The sequence below is a fragment of the Lathyrus oleraceus genome, chromosome 3, assembly GCF_024323335.1.
Source record: "Lathyrus oleraceus cultivar Zhongwan6 chromosome 3, CAAS_Psat_ZW6_1.0, whole genome shotgun sequence".
NCBI lineage: Eukaryota > Viridiplantae > Streptophyta > Magnoliopsida > Fabales > Fabaceae > Lathyrus > Lathyrus oleraceus.
The window spans coordinates 411642487-411654238 of record NC_066581.1 but is presented as its reverse complement, the minus strand read 5'-3'; the positions used below and the strand labels follow the sequence as shown (position 1 = coordinate 411654238).

Sequence of the window (11752 nt, the reverse complement as noted above, 5' to 3'; positions counted from 1 at the left end):
CAAGGTTTTCAAAGTATTTACTCATGATATATCTCGATATCATTTTAATTTTTTGTCTTTCTTTAAAATTGAGTGCTACTAAGTAAAAAACCTTACTTTATTAGTATAAATTTTACTATTTAATTTATATTTTATGTCTTAATTTATTTATTAATTTATATTTTCTTCACCATTATCTTATTGAATATATATTTTATTTAATTTAGATATCATTCGAAGTGTTATAATGTTGTCAAGGAGACAAATAAAAATGGAAAAAAGAGTAAGGTTATGGATGTAACTGTTGAGGATTAGAGTAAGTTATACACTTTAATTTATTTATTTTAGTTTCTTATATTGTTTTATGTACTATTGACATGAAGTTATATTAAAAATTTAGGAGGAATATGATTCATTACACTTTGTGTGATGATTTTGTCGAGGCTATACATCAATTTATGGAGAGCCGTCAATTATCCTTTTTGTGATGATTTTGTTGAGGCTATACATCAATTTATGGAGAGCTGTCAATTATCCGAGCCAATTGTCATGATACTTCAACTTTACAAGTTAAAAGTATATTTTGGTTGATAATAATTTTTTATGATCTTATATTACAGTTAGTATTAAATTTGTATAACTAAATTTAATAGAGTTGTTTTAGTATTAACTAATGATATTATTTTTATAATCAAGAGTTATGGGAGTATCTAAGACTTTTTATGGAATTAAATTGATGTTGAAGTTGTTGAGTATAGATTCAAGTAAGTTGATGAATAAGTTGCACATATTATAATTTTGGAAGAAAAAATATGTTTAAACTTATTAACTTATATGATTTACTAAATTTATAGGATGAATGAGACTGAAGTTGAACTCACTCAGGTTATTAGTTAAATGAGTGCTCCAACAATAGTTTCTCTATCAGATAATTTGATGCAAAAAGCGAGGATGACCATTAGTGATTTGATAGAATCGTCAGAGGTAGGCCTTAGAGTGTAATATAATAATGTTAAACAAATCAATTGACTTTGGTAATAGGTAACATGTTAATTTTTTTTAATTAATATGTTTAAACCAAAAAAGTTGATTCACATATTTTGTGTTTAGATAAGAAATGTGTTGGTTCTCTATTGGCAAAAATCTGAGAACTTGAGACACATCTCGGATGGTATTATCAGGCATGCACCAAGTCTACAACAAAGATTACCACTATAAATGAAGTCATTTTCAATGGAAAGTGCAAAACATCAGGGACAACTATTCCTAGACAAGTCATTTGATTCTTACATAAAACATTCACTATATAGTTTATTATCTATGTATTTCTTCTAATATGAAATAATTTTTCAGGTACAAGATTCATGGACAAGTCATCGATAATATTGGATCAACCACTTTCATTCTTTTTTTATAGGATCGTTAATCAATTTTTGGGTAGAAGTGTACAAGATCGTCTTGCTAATATGAATCAGGTTATTATATTTGTTGTAATCATCATTCTAAAGTATATTCACTTATATTACTAAGTTACATATTCAAATATGATTGATTTGGATGCTTTTTCACAAGATTTGGTCTATCCATCCGAGTTTGATGCATTTGTTGACAAACTAATGTTATTTAAGGTAGAAATGAGTGATGCCAATTTGTTTCGCAACTGGCGCAATTATACAGTTAAAGAGTTGACTCATGATGAAGATATTATTAACCAATTTATTACGTTTAATGAAATCAATGTATTAATATAATTTGTATTTATTTTATTTGTTTTTTTTAATAATCCTACAAATCCTTATTATTATAATTTGTATAATAGTTGGGAAATGAGGGTGTTGAAGATGATTGTGTTCAATTAGAGAGTCAAGTTGCTGATAATAATGTCATGGTATATAACTTATTTTATGTTTTTTTAATGTTAATTTGAGTATAATATCATTTTTATAGTTTTTAAATAATATATGTAGGAGTTATTGAAGGAGATGATTCAAATAAAGAATGTTTTGTTGCTATGGATTCTGGGAATTCGCTTACAAGTAAAACATTAGGAAAGAGATCATTGATAGTATTGAATTGATTGTTATTGATGGTGTTGTGTCATCTGTTACCTAAACGTCGAAAAATTTCATGTGTCAAGGTTGAAAAAAGTGATTGATCGTGTTTATTGAATTTGTGATTACAAACATGTGTACTCAAGTTACTTCTTCTAAAGTTATCCTCTTTTGTTTCTGTTGCATCTATCAGAGTCATTTTCCTATGGTTTTTCTGAACTTGCCACCTATGTTTTTTTTTTCTTTCTGATTTACTACGTTAAACAATTGATGGATCTTCTTATTATGTTCTTATTTGAATGGAAATCATAGTGTAATCACATGCCCTTAAATACAATAAATACAATAGTTGACAAGGGTCCTATTAACAAACACATCATGCCTAATATAAGATTCAAATCTATTTGTCCAAGCAAAATTGCATTCTAATAAATTGAATAAGATCAGAAACTATCCTAAGCAAGTTTATTTGGTTAATTTGTCTAAGCAAAATTGGATTCTAATAGTCTTACTCATAATTACTAAATGTATTAATTCTTGAAGTATCCTTTTTAATTAGTCTTTTTCCAAGAGATTGGATTGAAGCCTATTCCCTTATTTTAATATGTTTTTAATTAGTATTTTTACTAATTTGCAGTTGGTTCTTCATCTTATGAATTACACCCCTAAAAAAAGAATTATACTAACTCAAAATTCATTAACCCCAGAAAAATATACACTACATAATGACATGCTTCTTTATCATTTGAGAAATATACAACAATGACCGTATATTTGGGATTTGCCTTCAATCAAACCACTTCACATTTCCTTCCAAGGTAATTTTGAAGTTGATTATTGTTGAGCTGTTTTTATTTGGTCTTGTCTCAAACAATAACACAATCATTAAAATATGATGAATATCCAAGCTCATGATCTAATTACTTTATATAAACTAATTCCAATGATACCAAAATTAATTCCGTAAAAAAACAGTCTATCCACTAAGAAACCATTGGATTTTAATCCTATCTAACACAATATATCTCACACAACTAATAGGAAACCAAATCTTCTTCAACTAAATTAAATGGTTATTTATTTTCAATCCCACTATGTTGATATGTTGAAATCTTGCAGATATTGATACTAACTTGGAGGGTGACAATAATGACGACAATGAAATATGTACATCTAACTTGAAGGGTGACAATAATGTCAACAATGTTATATGTACAACTAATGCTGAACAATTTGATGTTCCTTCTAATTCAGGTATAACTTCTAATTCGTTATATTTTAATTTTTCAATTTATGCTTCTTATATAACATATACATATTTTGACTTATTAATTGTGCACACATGTATATTTTATAAAAATTGCATTTTTTAATATTTTATATAATGTGTAATTTTCTATACATTTAGGGAGTGTGCTGATATTGGAAAATCATAACGGCTTTAATAAAGAACTAGAGGATACTGTTAACTCATGTATTATTATTATTATTATTATTATTATTATTATTATTATTATTATTATTATTTATAAATTGGTTGTGAATATTCAATTTGACTTCCTTAAATAACTAATAATATTATCAATGTAGTTAAGGGGTTTTCAGAATATTTTAATATTGGCCAACCAAATTGGATATGTGGAGATTATTTTGCAATGTTGTGGTATGGAGAGTGCTCTCAAAAGCAATATAATGCAACATATCCAAGATTTTCACTATGTTGCAGTCAAGGCAATATTAAATTTTCACCATACACACGCCTCCCAGAATCATTGTACGATTTATATCACAAACATGATACAAGGAGTAAGTTCTTTTTGGAAAAGATTAGATCTTTCAACATCATGGTTGCTTTTACATCAATGTGTGGAAAGATTAATATGCCCTTACACGATGGATATGCACCTCCAATGTTTGTGATGAATGGTGAAAATTATCATCAAATTGGAAGTTTGTCGCCCTTGCCAAGAAAGTAGCCTAAATTTGCTCACTATATATCTACGATACTGATAATGAAATATCAAATAAGATGGAAGATGTTGGGTAATTTTGAAATATTATATTAATATATTATTTATACCATCTACGCTCATTTTAATTTATTAAAAATTTGGCAGGATGGAAGATGATGATTTGTCGTTCAAATCCTCAATTGTGATGGATATAAGAGAATCTCTCAATAGTTGTGACAATCCATATGTTCACACATACAAAACAATTCGTGATACACAAGATTCGCAAGAAACTCCTACAATTAAGCTGAGTATTTTGGGGAAGAAAGGTCGTAATGGTAAGAGATACAACCTTCCAACTGTTCAAGAGGTTGCAACTTTAGTTGTTTGTAATTTTGTGCTGCATATTTTGAAAGAGATATAATTGTTAAGACTCAATATGGTCTCTTACAATGCATCTCTACCTTTGAGCCTGCTTATTTGCCATTACAGTATCCACTGTTATTTCCTAGAGAAGATTATGGATATAGAAGATACATTTCTTTCAAAGACAATCCAAGAAAAGCTACAAGGAAGAGATAATTTATTACATAGTTGGAGTGGGTTTCTTATAAGATTCAACAAAGAGATACCTATAGCTCAACAATAGTGTTTTCTAGAAGATTGTTTCAATAATTTTTGGTGGATTCCTTTAGTACAATAGAGTCTGCTCGCTTGAAATATATGAGAGATCATCAGAAAGATTTAAGAGCTAACATGTACAAAGGATTAACTAAGGCCACTCTCAGGGGATAAACGAATGCAACAATGGCAGAAAAAAGAATCGTTTTACCATCAAGTATTGTTTGTGGAGCAAGATATATGATACAAAACTATCAAGATGATATGGCTATTTGTTCTTGTGTTGGATATCCTGATCTATTTATCACCTTCACATGCAACCATAAATGACCTGAATTGGTTGATTTTTTGAAGACATGTCGACTTAGACCAGAGGATCGACCTGATTTAGTAAGTCGATTGTTCAAAGTTAAACTTGACCATTTGGTAAAAATTATCAAAAAATGAAATATTTTTGGTAAGGTTAAAGCAGGTGCAAATGTTTAAAAAAATCTATAAAATTTACATTATATATATATATATATATATATATATATATATATATATATATATATATATATATATATATATATATATATATATATATATATATATATATATATATATATATATATATATATTGTACTAATCATTGATATTATTTTTTTAATTAATTAATTATTTATATTTATTTTGTAGTGATCTATACTATTGAATTTCAAAAGCGTGGACTTCTGCATGCTCACATATTGGTTTTCTAGCAACCAAGTTATAGGTTTGTATATCCTTATGATATAGACAAAATAATATTCGTTGAGATTCCAGATAAAGATATAGATCCTGAGTTGTTTAAGATTGTATCTTCAGTTTTGATACATGGTCTATGTGGTGCTCAAAATAAAAAATCCTCATGCATGCAAAATGGTAGGTGTACCAAACACTTTCCAAAAAAGTTTGTTGATGGTATTGCGTCATAAGGTTATCCTGTATATAGAAGAAGAGACAATGGTATGTTCATTAAAAAAGGAGAATCATTTATTGATAATAGATTTGTGGTTTCATATAACAAACATTTATTGTTGAAGTATAATGCTCATATTAATGTGAAGTGGTGCAATCAATCATGGTCTATAAAGTATCATTTTAAATATGTCAATAAAGGGTATGATCATGTTACTACTGGATTTTATGAGGGTGCTGATGATAGAGATAATTCTCAGATTTTTGATGAAATAATAATGTACTATGACTGTAGATATTTATCAGCATGTGAAGCTGCTTGGAGGATATTTGTGTTTGATATTAATTACAGAGAACCATCAGTTGAAAAGTTGATTTTTCACATTGAGAATGAGCAGTACGTGGTTTTTTCTTATGATGCTTCAATTGAACAGATTGTAAATAAACTATATATTGGGAGCACCAAATTTTTGGCATGGATGGATGCTAACAAAAAATATGTTGAAGCACAGAACCTTACATATAACGAGTTCCCAACAAAGTTTGTATGTAAAGAAAGCGAGCATCGATGAGCTCCACTTCAAAGGATTTTTTCAATTGGAAGACTCCATTTTGTGGCACCTAGGGCCGGTCAAATGTTCTATTTGAGGACTTTGTTGAATTATGTGAATGGTCCTACATCTTATGATGATATCAAAACAGTTAATAATATAAAATACAACACTTTCAAAGATGCATGTTTTGCATTGGGCTTGCTAGACAATGACAAGGAGTTTGTGGATGCAATAATGGAGGCAAGCCATTGGGGTACCGAAAACTTTTTACGCATGCTATTTGCAACTTTGTTGGTTTCTAATCAATTGTCTCGGCCAAATTTTGTTTGGAATAACACATGTGAGCATTTGAGTGAAGAAATTCTACACAGACAAAGATAACTTTTGCATTTTGATGGTAGCTTATACATTTTTAATACTTTAATTATTTTGTCTTGATTATAAATTATAATTTTAAGTTCTTCCAAATTTTGAAAATTTGGTCTTGACTCTGGATCAATTGAAGACTTATGCTTTGGTTGAAATTGGAATTTTATTGCAAAGCAATAATGGGTAGTTAGAAAATCATCCATACATGCCTCAGTCGGACATGGCATTGTTACCAGAGAGACAAAACCGATTGATTTACGACGAGTTGAACTATGATAGAAAATATTTAGAAGAGGAACATCATAAATTGATGTCAATAATGACAACTGATTAGAGAGGAATATATGATAGGATCTTGATAAGGGTCGAAGAAAATAGGTCGGGTCTTTTTTTGTTTGTTTATGGTTATGGAGGAACTGGCAAGACTTACATTTGGAAAGCAATGTCTGCAACATTGTGGTCGAAAGGTGAGATTGTCCTAACAGTAGCATTAAGTCGGATATCTGCATTACTAATCCCTGGTGGAAGAACCGCACAATCGAGGTTCAAAATCCCATTAAATGTTGATGAATATTCGATGTGTGAAATAACTTCAAAAGACCCTTTAGCTGATTGAATACGTCGTGCAAAGCTAATCATATGGGATGAAACACCTATGATGCACAAACATTGTTTTGAAGTTATTGATCATACTTTGAAGGATATACTGAGAGTAAAAAATATTCCATTTGGTGGAAAGGTAGTTGCGTTAGGTGGATATTTTCGTCAGATTCTTCCTGTTATACCTAAAGGAACAAGACAACAGGTTGTTCATTATACTATAAATTCTTCCCCTCTATTGTGAAGTGCTTACATTGACCACTAACATGAGACTTCTAACCGGAGGTATAAATTTAGACGTTGAAGAGAGAAAGAGTTTTTCATAGTGGATATTGGGAATTAGTGATGGAAGTATCAGAGACGCTAATGATGAAGATATCACAGTCCAAATACCACAAGAAGAATTTGAAGAAAGCACATATCCAAATCTAATGCATAACATGAATGATCCATCATTTTTTCAGAATAGAGCTATATTGGCTCCTAAGAATGCAATTGTATCTACATGTTAGATCTAATACCTGGAGAAGAAAAACTTATTTGAGTTATGACTCTCCATGTAATGCTAGATCAAATGTTGACATGTCAGATGATGTGCACACTCCTGAATTTCTAAACACCATTGTTTCTTCTGGACTTCCAAATCACGAATTAAGATTGAAAGTTGGAGTCCTGGTCATGCTATTGAGAAACATATGTGAGTGATATCCCATATTATGAGTTTTTGAGTGATGTCAAAGTTTGTGATAGAAATGTAGTTGGAAATCATTTCAAAAAGATCTCTAGCGTATTATATCATTAAAATAACAATTGAGAAGAATTTTGCATCATTAAAATATCATTTTTTGCAGATTTTGATGTTTTGGATCGACGCATGAGTTGGTGTCTCGATACATGTCTAAATTGTGTTTCTGAAATTCAATTTTGGTTCAGCATGAATCGACTCATATGGTGATGTATCGATACATGTGTAATTGTTTTTCTCAAAAATCAAATTTCCTTCAGTATGTATCGACCCATCGATGGTTGTATCGATACATGGCATGTTAACCTTTCTATTTGATGTTTTCTACCAAACAAGTATTTACCCATTTACTCATGTATCGACTCATGTTGTATTAAAATTGTGAAAAATTGTTTTTCATCCCAGTATGGATCGACCCATACCCTATGTATCGATACATCATGATACATTCATTATGGAAAACTTTTTTGTTACCTAATGTATCGACCCATTGGGTCATGTATCAACTCATGAGTCAATTTTTACACACATGCATCGACTCATGCATCGCATGTATCGACTCATCCAACTAAAATTTTCTATTATTTTCTATTTTCACTCTGTTATAAGTAGTAAAACATTATTCTTTTTACACAACACATGAAAACATTTTGAGAGCATTTTGGTGTGAGCAAGAAACCAGAAAGATACTTTGTCTTCGTCATCTTCTCAATCATTTTTCACACTCAATCACTTTGAAACATAATACCCATTGTGCATTGCATCAAGAGATCTTTAAGATGACATTCAGTTGTAGGATTTGTGATCGAAGCTTAGTTGAAGGGATACAAAAGGGGTTTCTCTGAAAAACTGGAAGGTTTTCCATCAAGAACGGATCGTTTCTTGGGTTTTTTTTATCAAAGTCAAGTGGATCGAATTCAGTCGTAGCGGATGGGTTTGGAAATCTGGGAGATTTCGCAAACAAGTAGTGGATCAGAGGATTGATCGTTGATTTTGAGGTTCAAGACTTGATCGTATCTGATCAAGCGGGGTTAAGACAAATTCAACATAATAGGTGGGATTTATGTTCATTATTTATGCTGTAACCTTGTAAACATTTGTGACATTACTGGAAATAAGATCTCAATTTCGATTTCGAAATTGAGGGGAGACGTACCCACATGTGAGGAGGATAGTGGGGAACTTCCTTACCAAACTCTCTATGTAAAATTTTCTATCCTTAATCTCTTTACTTTTTTAGCAAGTTTATCATTCAATTGTGGTGTTAATTTTTCCGTTAAATGATACTACATTGGCAAAAAATATTCTGCATAATTGAAAAACTGTTTTAATGTTTTGATTTGAGAAAATTGTTTTGACAACTCCATTGACAATAAGGATCATTAAACATTACACAACAATTGTTTGATAAAAGTGTTCTGCTTGTTTTTGTTCATTGGAATATAATGATGTATGTGAATTTCATTAAAATTATTATCCAAGCATGTTTATTTGTTATCGGCATACTGTTATCCATCGGTTTATCGCATGTTCGGTTTTCTAGTAGTCGGGTCAGAATAGACGGAAGTCGATTTGGGACTGCGCTTTTTCGCTAGCCTTTAAAAATCAATTAAAAGTTTTAAAATCCGTGATTTTCTTATGGTGATCTATTCACCCCCCATCTCGATCACCTGTCACACCGTCTAACAAGTAGTGTCAGGGTGCTAGTTCCATAGTGCTCTGTATCTTCTCATAACGATATGGCTTTTGAACCAAAGGGGGCTTACAATAGAGCTTCAATTTTCAACGGTGAAAATTACGGCTATTGGAAAGACTGCATGCGAGTACGCATAAATTCCATAGAAAGGAATGTATGGGTTGCCATCTGTGACGGTCCTTTTGAAATTACTATGACCAACGCGGAAGGCAACATTGTACCAAAATCAGAGGCACAATGGACTGCCGATGATGAAAAGAAGTGGGCGTACGATTGGAGAGCCCGAAACATTTTAATTTTAACACTTGGTGTTGATGAGTATTATAGGGTATCCCATTGTACGACTGCCAAGGAGGTGTGGGACGTGTTACAAGTTGCCCATGAGGGAACTAAAAAAGTTAAACAGTCCTACATAAACACACTTACTCAAGAGTTTGAACTCTTTCGCATGAAATAAGGAGAATCCATCTCCGACATGCAAAAGATATTCACACATCTCATTAATCGTTTAAATGCACTTGGGAGGCCTATTTCCAATGAACTTGCTACTGATAAAGTGTTGAGATATCTTAGTAGGGAATGACAACCTAAAGTGACAGCTATCAAGGAAGCAAATGACCTTACTACACTCGGCATCACAACTCTATTTGGAAAGCTGGAAGAACATCAACAAGAACTAGCAAGCCTTGAAAAGTAATAGAAGAAGATTAAAAAGGAGAAGACTAAAGACAAAGAGAGTTAAGAGAAGTCCATAGCTCTTGTGACTTCTAGTTATAAGTCCTCAAATAAAGAGCAAAGTGATAGTGACTCAAGTAGTGGCGAAGACTCAGATGATGAGGAAATGGGACTTTTTGTTCGGAGGTACAACAAATTCATTCGAAGGAATGGATTAAAGCACTCCGACAAAAATCTCATAAATTTTCGGAGACAATCCAAAGGATCTAAACAAGAAGAGAACAAAAAGGATAAGGCAAAAGGATCTTGCTTCAACTGTGGTAAGGCAGGGCACTACAAGCCGGACTGTCCTCAACTAAAGAAGGACAAGGGCAAAGCTCCACCAAAGAAATACAACAAACAAAGAAGGGCATACATCACTTGGGAAAGCGATAGTGAATCGTCAAGTGATGAAAGCTCAAGTGACAGTGATGAGACGACCAACCTATGTCTCACGGCTCACATCAAAGACAAGGCTTACCACAAGAGCCTCAACAAAGAAAAGAAAGTAAGACATGCTTACTATAATAATTTCTCTTCTATGTCTTTTTCTGAATTGAAAATAGCTTTTGAAAAACTGCATACCGAAGCATTAACAACATTTAAGAGATTATCCTCCGATAAACAAATCTTTTCATTTTTGGAGGGTAAAGTCTATAAAACCGAAAAAAAGACTTAGATGCTCTAAAAGAAAGTATTATAGAAAATTCAAAAGATATTGATGGATTGGTTCATGTTCAAAATTGAGGGGCTTGTCATATTTGGCAAGGAGAGGTTAAATCTCTTAAGGCCAAATTAGAGAAGGCTCTGCAACTGAAAGTTACTTTTGCCGTTGATCCTAATTTGTTTAAGAAATCTTTGAATCCACCTTATGCAAAATATTCATTTGTAGATATGATTCCAAGAATTCCAATGAGAAAAAGTAAACGAATCCATCATCATGGTTTATGTCATTATTGTTGTCATTCGGGTCATACCATTGTGAAATGCAAGTTTAGGAAATTTCTTGTTCCTAAAGGCATTTATCATTGGATGCCTAAATGCAACATTATTTCCACTCACACACAAGGACCCATTGAAAATTGGGTACCTACCTTTCTCTTTTGATATTGTAGTTAAGTGTCTTGCATCCGAAGAAAGAAGATGGTTTCTTGACAGTGGGTGTTCAAGGCACGTGACGGGTGACATATCTCTATTCATAGACTTTAAAGATAATAAGAAAGGTTATGTTACTTATGACAACAATAACAAACGAGCGATTCTCGGAAAAGGTAGTGTAGGTAACCCCTCTACCATTACTATCTCCGATGTGAATTTAGTTGAGGGACTTAAACACAATCTCTTGAGTATTAGCCAATCATGTGACAAGGGTTACAAAGTAACTTTTACAAACACTTGTTGTACAATTGAGCATAATGACAAAAAGGATATCGTGTTTAAGGGTGTAAGAGTAAACAACGTCTATATGCTTGATCTTATTGAGGTACTGTTAACAAGTCCTAAGTGTCTAGACACCTTGAATGATGATTCAT

General features: G+C 31.7%; 1 pseudogene; it reads left to right on the top strand.

Annotated features, from left to right (window-relative positions):
* Window positions 1-408: 408 nt before the first annotated feature.
* LOC127131486 (uncharacterized) overlaps window positions 409-11752 on the top strand; it is a 107320-nt pseudogene continuing 95976 nt past the window's right edge.